The 8,484-nt window shown below is 46.1% G+C and overlaps 1 protein-coding gene across 1 annotated transcript in view; it reads left to right on the top strand.

Moving 5' to 3' along the window:
* LOC116823303 (uncharacterized) overlaps positions 1-8,484 on the top strand; it is a 703,657-nt gene that overhangs the window by 30,212 nt on the left and 664,961 nt on the right. The window lies entirely within an intron of this gene.

The raw sequence follows: 8,484 nt of genomic DNA, 5'->3' as shown, positions 1-8,484 counted from the left end.
TACTGATGAGAAACAGGCCTGGGGAGGGGAAGCTACTGGCTCAGGGTCACACCAAGTGTCAGAAGGATGGATGGGACCCAGCAGTCCTTCTTTCCAGGCCCCTTCGCTAACCACTGCTGCACACTCCCTCCCACAGCTGGCAGTTACAAGCAGGCCCTCATGGCGCCTCCCCCTGCCTTTGAGAGGGAGTCTGCTCCGCTGGAATCACTTGACCAGGGGACTAGGAGTCAGGACTCCTGAGTTCCATTGCTGGGAATTTCATACTTTCCTGCTATTGAAAAATGCTAGGAGAATCCCCCCGCCAAAACTGCTCTGACAGTGCTAAGCAGCATCTGACCATTCAAGGGAGGAGCGCACTCCCCAGGAGGAGGAGTGTTTGGCTCTGGGCTTTCACTTCATCCCAGTCTAGAGAGAGGGGCCCAGCCATGGAGTTTGGCTCAAGAAGACCAATTCTCCAATCTGTTAAAGCCGTTTTGAATTCCAATCCTGTGCTCCAAAGAGCTTGGTGTCAGTTGCAAATTTTAGAAGCATGGTCTCTGCTCCATTTTCCAAAGCGGTAATGAAAATATTGAATAGTACCAGACCCTGGACTGATCCCTGTCAGACCCAACAGGTGCACCCTCTCCGTTGGACAGCCACACGTGGAGAAGGGCTCTTGGAGTCTGGGTTTTCAACCAGCTCTGCACCCACATCACACTGATTGCATCTGGACCACATTTCCCTCCTTTGCTTGTGGGAATATCCTATGGGACTGTGTCCAAAGCCTTAATAACACCGAGCTAGATCCCATCTGCTGTTTACCCACCTCCACTAGGCCCGGAACCCTGCCGAAGAAGGAAAGGGGATTGGTTTGGAATGATTTGTTCTTGACAAATCCATGCTCACTACTCCTAAGAACCAAAGTGTCCTGTAGGTGCTGCTGACAAACTGATTGTTTATAATGTATTCCAGTATCTCTCCAGCTGTGGAAGTGAGGCCAGCTAGTCTGTAAGTCCCAGGGGTCTCTTTGTTCCCCTTTTAAAGATAGCTCCTGTCTTGTTCATGGATGGGAAGATGTTCTTTTTCAGGGATCTCGGACGAGAACTGGGGCACAACACCTAGTTTGTTAAGGTCACAAAAACAGAGGCAGGAATCTCTTCTCTCCTGCTGGCAAAGAAACCCGGGTATCTAAGAGACAGGGACTCCCATCTCTGAATGAGCTTTAAAAAAGACAGTGGTTAAAAAGTTTGGCCCCGACCATTTCTTGTTTCCATAGACTAGACATTTTAGCAAACTTTAGAATTCCTTGGTGCTAAACACCATGAAACTCTGTTTTCTCCTTCACAGAGGGCTTTAATGCCCCTTATCTCACACCGGCTTATGACTGCCCAGAGTTCAAGAATTGTCCCTGTTCCCATTGGACAGCTGGGGAGGAGCCTGAGGTCCAGAGAAGGGAAGTGACCTACTCAAGGGTCTGCACAGCAAGGTGGTTGCAGAGCCAGAAAGGGAAGCCACCAGTCCTGACTTCTGCTTTAATAGAACCCAGGAATGGAGGTGGTGGGGAAATTTCATTGAAACTGTTTCTGTCAGAAAATCTCCTTCAGACTAAACAAGTTTGTTTCTTGAAATCAAAACAAGTGGGATGCAAGTTCTTTGCAAAAAGATTTTGTTGCAATACAAAATCATCTCCTGTTTGTCACAGTGTGTTAAATTGTCTTATCGCACGCAAAGAGGAGACACTTAGATCACAAACATGAGATAAGATGCCTCAGTCTGAACTAAGTAGTTGCTGCTCTTAATTTCAAAATAAAAAAAATACAAATCTAATAGACTATTTCAGCTATTCTATTATGTCATAATCTGCTCTCAGTAAATGTGATAGGACACCTCATATTATTTACTACTCCTAATGATACTCTCCAATGGATCCACATCCTCCACCCATTGTGAGGTAGGTAGAAGCAGATCATTACGATCTGTACTTGAAAGAGGAAGAAGCTAAGGCTGAGAAAGGAGAATTGATTTGTCTTAGATCACACAGCCATTCTGCCTCCTTAAGCTCGCGTTTTCCATGCCTAGAATTCAACTGTCACCAGATAGATCAGACTGAACAGGTTTCAAATCTCAAGGAGGCTCTTACCTTCTTAACAAGGACGGCTGTTTTCTAGTAAAATCACTAAAAGGGAAGGAGAAAACTCGAAAGAGGTTCCTCCTGGCACTCACGTCCGTGAACCGAATACTCTCTCAGTCCTCAAAGAGAGACCTGGAGAAGGAGACTTGCTGAAGCAAAACCACAGGGGTCTCTGAGGTTTCCCTGGCCCCTTTCCCCTGTCCTGCCTGGCTGATGTCAGCATCTCTCTGTGAGGTTACCACCTCCCCACCACCTTTGACGAATAGTTTGAGGTCCTGCAAAAGGCCTTTGTGGTGTCACTGCCACACCCCTCCCTTGCTGTGCTAATGTCCTGTCCCTGCCCAAGCACTTTGGAGGTTTGAGCTACTCCCTGTGGATCACCCCACTCAAGGAGCGTTCGTTCTAGGCAGCAACCGAGAAGGAATAATCAACTCTGCTCAATTTTACACCTCAGTTTTTCAAGAAATTAGTCCGACTTTAGGCCATAAAAGAGCATTAAAGATATCTGACCTCTGCATTATCAGGCTCCTCTATATCACAACAACTCTTGGGGGGCAAACCGTTCAGAAAGGCATTCTGAGTCTTCATTGAATGAATCAGGAGATGGAGAACAACCACGTTCTGTACTTGATTCCTGGTAACTCTTCATGCATAATTTTTTGTCTTATTTGTAAAAGAATTTTTTGCTTTCACCTTCCAGCCACTGGATTTGTTCTGCGTTCTCTTCTAGATTAAACCCTAATACCAGTGATTTTTCTCATTCAGGTGGCTTTCAACACTTCAAAAGAAGGTCACCTTATCATCTTCTTCTGAATAGCTAAGCAGGTGAGCTCCTGCAAGTCTCACTGAAGGGCATTCTATCAGACTCAAGAAATTTGGTGGTCTTTTGTGCCCATGCTCAATTCATACACAACTTTCAATGAGAACAAAAACTGGAGGCAGTATTCATCTCATCTCACTATCTCGTGTCACCTTCTTGCTTCCGAATAGATCTGTAACTTATTTAATTCAATGTGATAGCCATTTTTGCACCACTACTTAGATAATGTCTTGTAAGGGTGTATGGAGAAGGTTCTTATTGCTATTAAATATGATGCTATCTTCAGATGTTGAACAGTTTCGTAGTTGGCGTTATGAATATTGGTTCTCTATCTGTCGTAGTTCAAATGTGTGCTATCTCTGTCGACCCAGCCAGCAAGTGGTATCATTCTGCCTAGCCTCCTGGAGGTTCATTAAGGGACCAATGCGCTTACAATGCCATTGAGGAAGGGCAGATAGCTGTACTCAGCAAGGTAGCGGGCCTGCTATGGACAGACACTCTAAGGTTTTCTACTGCAAGTGCTGAATAGAGTTCCTGGAAAGGAAGAGCAAGACATATGGAAAGACATAATGCGATGCATCCTCTCCATTTGCGTTCAAGTTCTCATATTCGGAAGGACTTGCTAAAAATGAAGCTGCTCTACAGGACTGAATGAACATCCAGCTGTGGAATGACCCAGAGACTTGATTTCAACTCTAGTTTATTCCTATAATGTAACTGAACTAAGAACTTTGCATTAATGGATGTTAAGGGTCAAATCCATGTCATTTTATATAAACCTGATCTATGGTGTGCCAGTTCTTTTCAGACTCAAAGTCCAGAGTATGGTCAAAGGGCAAGGGCTAGCAAATATGATTAGCTAAAGAAACTGGGGTAAACAGAAATTATGCTAGATCGGCGTCAGCAAAATTCGCGCAGGTGTTGGATGCTAAATTAGAATGTTTCTTATTCAGAGTTGCAGATTGAAAACAGATTGTTCTTTGTTTTCTCTGTTAGGAGACGTCTTCCCAAGATCAACTTGAGTGATAAGAAGTGACACATATCAGTATATAATAGGCATCCTCCCCTCCTCAAGACAAGCTGCTTAGCTCACAGAAAACAATCTTTATGCCATACGTTTCACTGTTTTTGTTTAACCCCGTAGAACTATAACCTGTGGAGACAATCAAAGAGTTCTCCTTCAACGACTCAAATCAAATTTACCATATATATTTATACTACTAACATTTTAAAAGTATAATTAAATGTTAACATTGCTAGCTTGAGACAAAAGTGAAGCATATGTAACGCGTTAACTCATCTGGCTAGTGTGCTATTGGTGTGGAACTGCTACCGCATCACTTTCCCCCGCCATGAAAATTATATATCCGTGATTCAATTGATTGAAGTGACTCTGAGCCAAAAGAATGGACACTCCACCAGTGTGTGTAATAAACTCTTCGCTTGAGCTTAAAGTGTAGATATTCCTTCAAGACCTACTGCAATAAGAAGGAGATTCAGCATCCTGGTCCTTTGTGAATGGTTCGCTCTCCCACAGCGGAGTTTTGAGGATGGAGGAAGACTTGTTTGCTAGCTGTATTGCTGCAAAGAAACAAGTCTTTTTTGGTTGACAAGGTTTGAAAGGACACTAGTCAATGTGAGACAGAAAAATCATCTAAACTGATTGCAGTCGAGCTGAAGCACAACACAGATGTAAACCTATAATGAGCCGGCTGGAGTCAAAAGTCTCTAACAGCTTTTCCATACAGGGCTCTCGTCAGAACCCTGGTAGGTGATGGTGCAGGCCATGGTAGAATCTATTTTGCATCTCTTTTGGTTTGTCTACTGGGGGAAATCGATCCTAGATAATCGCAACCACTAGTGAAAGGGCAGCTGAACGAAGATCTAAATGTTACTAACACTCTAGGGCATGGAGATCACGGTCTGTCGATCGATACTAGCGTCGCCAGTTGGTGAGGTCTGAATCGCAGGATTCCGTCAGGATCGATATAATCGGTCTGAACACAAAACATGATAAAAAAAAAAAATTAGATTGACCCGCCGATACGGCCAATCAAGATTAATGCATTAATAAAAAAAAAAAGAAAGTGGCTTGGACGAGCTGGCACGAGCCTTCCTAGACAGAAAGAAATCCTGGTGGTGACAGTTCTTCCTGTGAGTAATGTTCGTTGTTTGTTTTGTATTCTTTACAAAAGAAAAGACTGTCAGCAGAATCCTTTAAGTGTGGTTCAGACAGAGAGAGCTTCTTGCAGTTGTATCCGTGTGCCATGGTGTCTCACACTGAAGTGCTCTGTTGGCGTCTGGCAATTAGCTTCTGGTCAAGTGCGCCTTCATCCATGGGGTTGGTGCCACTTGTTCAAGTCATTAGAATCCATGTGTCTCAGAAAATTAATGTCCTCTTATGACACACCCCCTGGCTGTGCCACTAGTCTCTCCTCCTAGGGCAGCTGGTCTCCTTACCCAGAACATGCTCAGTCCAGTGCGTCAGGGTGTAGCCACCTGTGTCAGTGACGACTGAGGCAAAAGGGGTGCACCTCCAACCCCTGCCATCTGTTTCCCTGGACCACTTCCCCACAGACCTAGCACCTTCCTCCACCTTTGTATCAGGGCCTCAGTCTGGCAGTAGTCAGCCAGGAGGTCACTCATGCTCCCCTTACCCGCCCAGCATTACTCTGATCATGGTACCCCACTTCTCCTTCCTTCAGGGCAGCCAATCCTCCCTCCTCAAACTCCAAGGAGTGACTGACTCTTACTGTGCTGAGCAGCCCTTTATATATGGGCTGCTCCAGCAAGCCTTCTCCTGAATGGCTCTCCCAATACTCCCTTTCCTGACTGGCTGGGTTCTGCGCTGCCTCTGTAATGCTACCTTAATTTTTTTCCTGCTTGTTTGAGGCGGCCACCCCACCACACTTGGAAAGTGGCAAATGAGAAGTCTAGAGCTGAAGGAAAGGTTACCATGACTCAGAACTGAGCCGAGGTTGCTGCGACTGAAACACAGATCACTAACCACTATATGATGACAGTGGCTGGTGGGAGAAGCACAGTTAGAAGACCTCTGTCAACTCAGCTGTAGCTTTCTTTGCACAGAGAGCCAGACATCGCAAAGTCTGCAAGCCTTGAGGGAAATAGGGAATGTCTGTACTTTGGAATTTGCAGGTGTTGTCCTGGGCCGTCAAATGGAACTGTTGTAAATGTTTTCTTGAGGCTGGCACAGTGGCTTAGCTGACTAAAGCACTTGTCTAGTAAGCAGGAGATCCTGAGCTCACCTCCCAGTGGTGCTTTGTTGTATGGCTTTTGTCTCTTCTGCTCACATTTTCCTGTGCCTTTCTAGGAAACAGAAGAGACCTTCCTTGGTATCCAACTAATTGCTTGCTAAGGAAAAGGCTTCTTTGGAGAGAAGCATTGGAAAGAATCAAATCTCATGCCTGAAGCTGATGAAAAGGCTGCTGTGACTGGCATTAGCATGGTGGTTGCTTCAACTGCAGTTGCTGCAACACGAGAGCCTGTGCCACACGTCCTTGGGATTCGCTGGGGATGTCCACACACAGAGGCCATGTCACCTTCTTTTGATTGTCTGTGATGAGAAATGGAGCAGCTGGGAGAAAAATCCCAGAAAACGGCATCATGGCTAAGCTGGCCAAGGCACCTGCCAGGTAAAGTGGAGGTTAGGGATGCAGCACCCAGTGGTGCCTTAATAAATGTGTCTGCCCTTCCCACCTTTTGGTCAATCTTTTGAGGAAGCAGAGAAGACTGCCTCTGCCTTGCAGTGCAAATACTTCCAAAAGAAACTGGTGGTTTTTTCTGACAAATGTCGGAAGGAGGCACCTAAGAAATGTTGAGACAAGGAGAAGGTCATCGTAACTCAGCTTGCATCCATGGCTCTTGAGGCCACAATGCAGAGCACTGAGCACTGTATGACCACAGCTGGCGAGAGAAGGGGCTTTTCCAAAGGCATTTTCCAGTAGCAGGGTCCTCTCTGTGTGCAGAATTCCTCATCGTTTGATGTCTGCAGGCCCTGGAGATCACTATTTGGCATCTCTCTCTCTGTCTCAGTGAACATCTGCTGTGGTTGTTGAAAGTCTGTGATGAAACATTTGGCCTAAATCAGAAACGACAATAGGAGAATCAGCAGACCCCCCTCAGGAAGATTTTCTTGCAAGGTTTTGTGTATGAGTCTGCATGTGGATTTTACAGTATTTGGAAATATGTTGGGTTGCTTGCTGAAACGATCACTTTTGGCTGGTGTTGGATTCCCAGTCTCCATGTTATAGGGGCAGGAGAAATAAAGGGTTGTTTTCCTTGTTGTGTGAATCGAGGGCAGCACAACTGTGCTTGGCAGACCCCGATTGAGGGACTCACGCTCAATTCAATAGCACATGCTAGGCAGGGGACAGGGGTTCCAAAGCCAAGTGGGCTGGGGTCTGGGTCCCAATACTAAACTTCAGGGGTTGGATCAATGTTAGGACAGGGTGGCAGTGAAGGGATGAGTGAGTCCCTAGACAACACAATGAGTACAGTGCCTTCTTATTTTCCCCCTTTTCCATCCAGGATGGCAGATGAACTGTACAGAGGCACCTCTGGGCTTGCACTGACTAAGGACAACAGCTGTGATTGGGGTGCAAAGAGGGGGGCTCATGTTAAAGGATTTTTGGTTGCTGGACTTACGGACCATAGGGAGAAGGACACTGCCCAGCTTATTTGGGGGTAGGTCTTTTCCTTATGGTTTATGTTTATGTGTTGGGGCTGCTGACATGACTTCTGCTAACACTGGGCTTAAGTTGCAATGTAGACATGCCCTGAGAGTGCATCTATACTGTGATAAAATCCCTGTGGCCTGGTTGACCTGGATGATCTGGTTTGGATTCCTGGGGCTCAGACTGGAGCCCAGGCTCGGAGAGCCTCACCCCTCGTGGGGTCTCGGAGGCTGGGCTCAAGTCCAAGTGTCTACACTGTAATTTTATAACCCTGCAGCGCAAGCCCCACAAGCCTCCATCAGCTGACACAGGGTTTGAGAATGGTGACTTGGGTGTGTTAATGGCAGTGCAGACATAATGAGAGGCTATGTCCACACTGCAATGAAACACCCAGGGCTGTCCCAAGCCAGCTTAGGCTCCCGGGGCTTGAGCTGTGGGGTGGTAAAATTGCAGCATAGACATCTCGGCACAGGCTCAATACCGGGCGCTAGACCCCACAAGGTTGGGAGGGAGTTTAGCAAGCAAAAATGGTAAAATGGCAGTGGAATATTACCGTGGACTCAGTGGCATTTCTCCATTGGTCTGTCTGCTTTGAGACAGGGGCAATGACACGTCCTGCTGAATTCATTATTTCATAGGATGGTTTAGGATTTTCATTCTCACACACGGTGTATGAAGGAGGACTCAATCCTCGATGGAAACTAAATGAGCTGCTCACAGATTCTGGCAGTCACAAAGAGCCATTTGACGTGACAATCCAGAACTGCCCCTGTCCCAAAGGGATGGGGTCATCTTCAAGGAGCTTGGAACACTGACCTAACAGCTTTTAGCACCCAAACTTTCAGTAACTCTATTATCAG

Source organism: Chelonoidis abingdonii, chromosome 11 (genome assembly GCF_003597395.2).
Source record: "Chelonoidis abingdonii isolate Lonesome George chromosome 11, CheloAbing_2.0, whole genome shotgun sequence".
Lineage (NCBI taxonomy): Eukaryota > Metazoa > Chordata > Testudines > Testudinidae > Chelonoidis > Chelonoidis abingdonii.
Note: the sequence above shows the minus strand (reverse complement) of the source record. Positions and strands in the feature narration are given on the sequence as shown.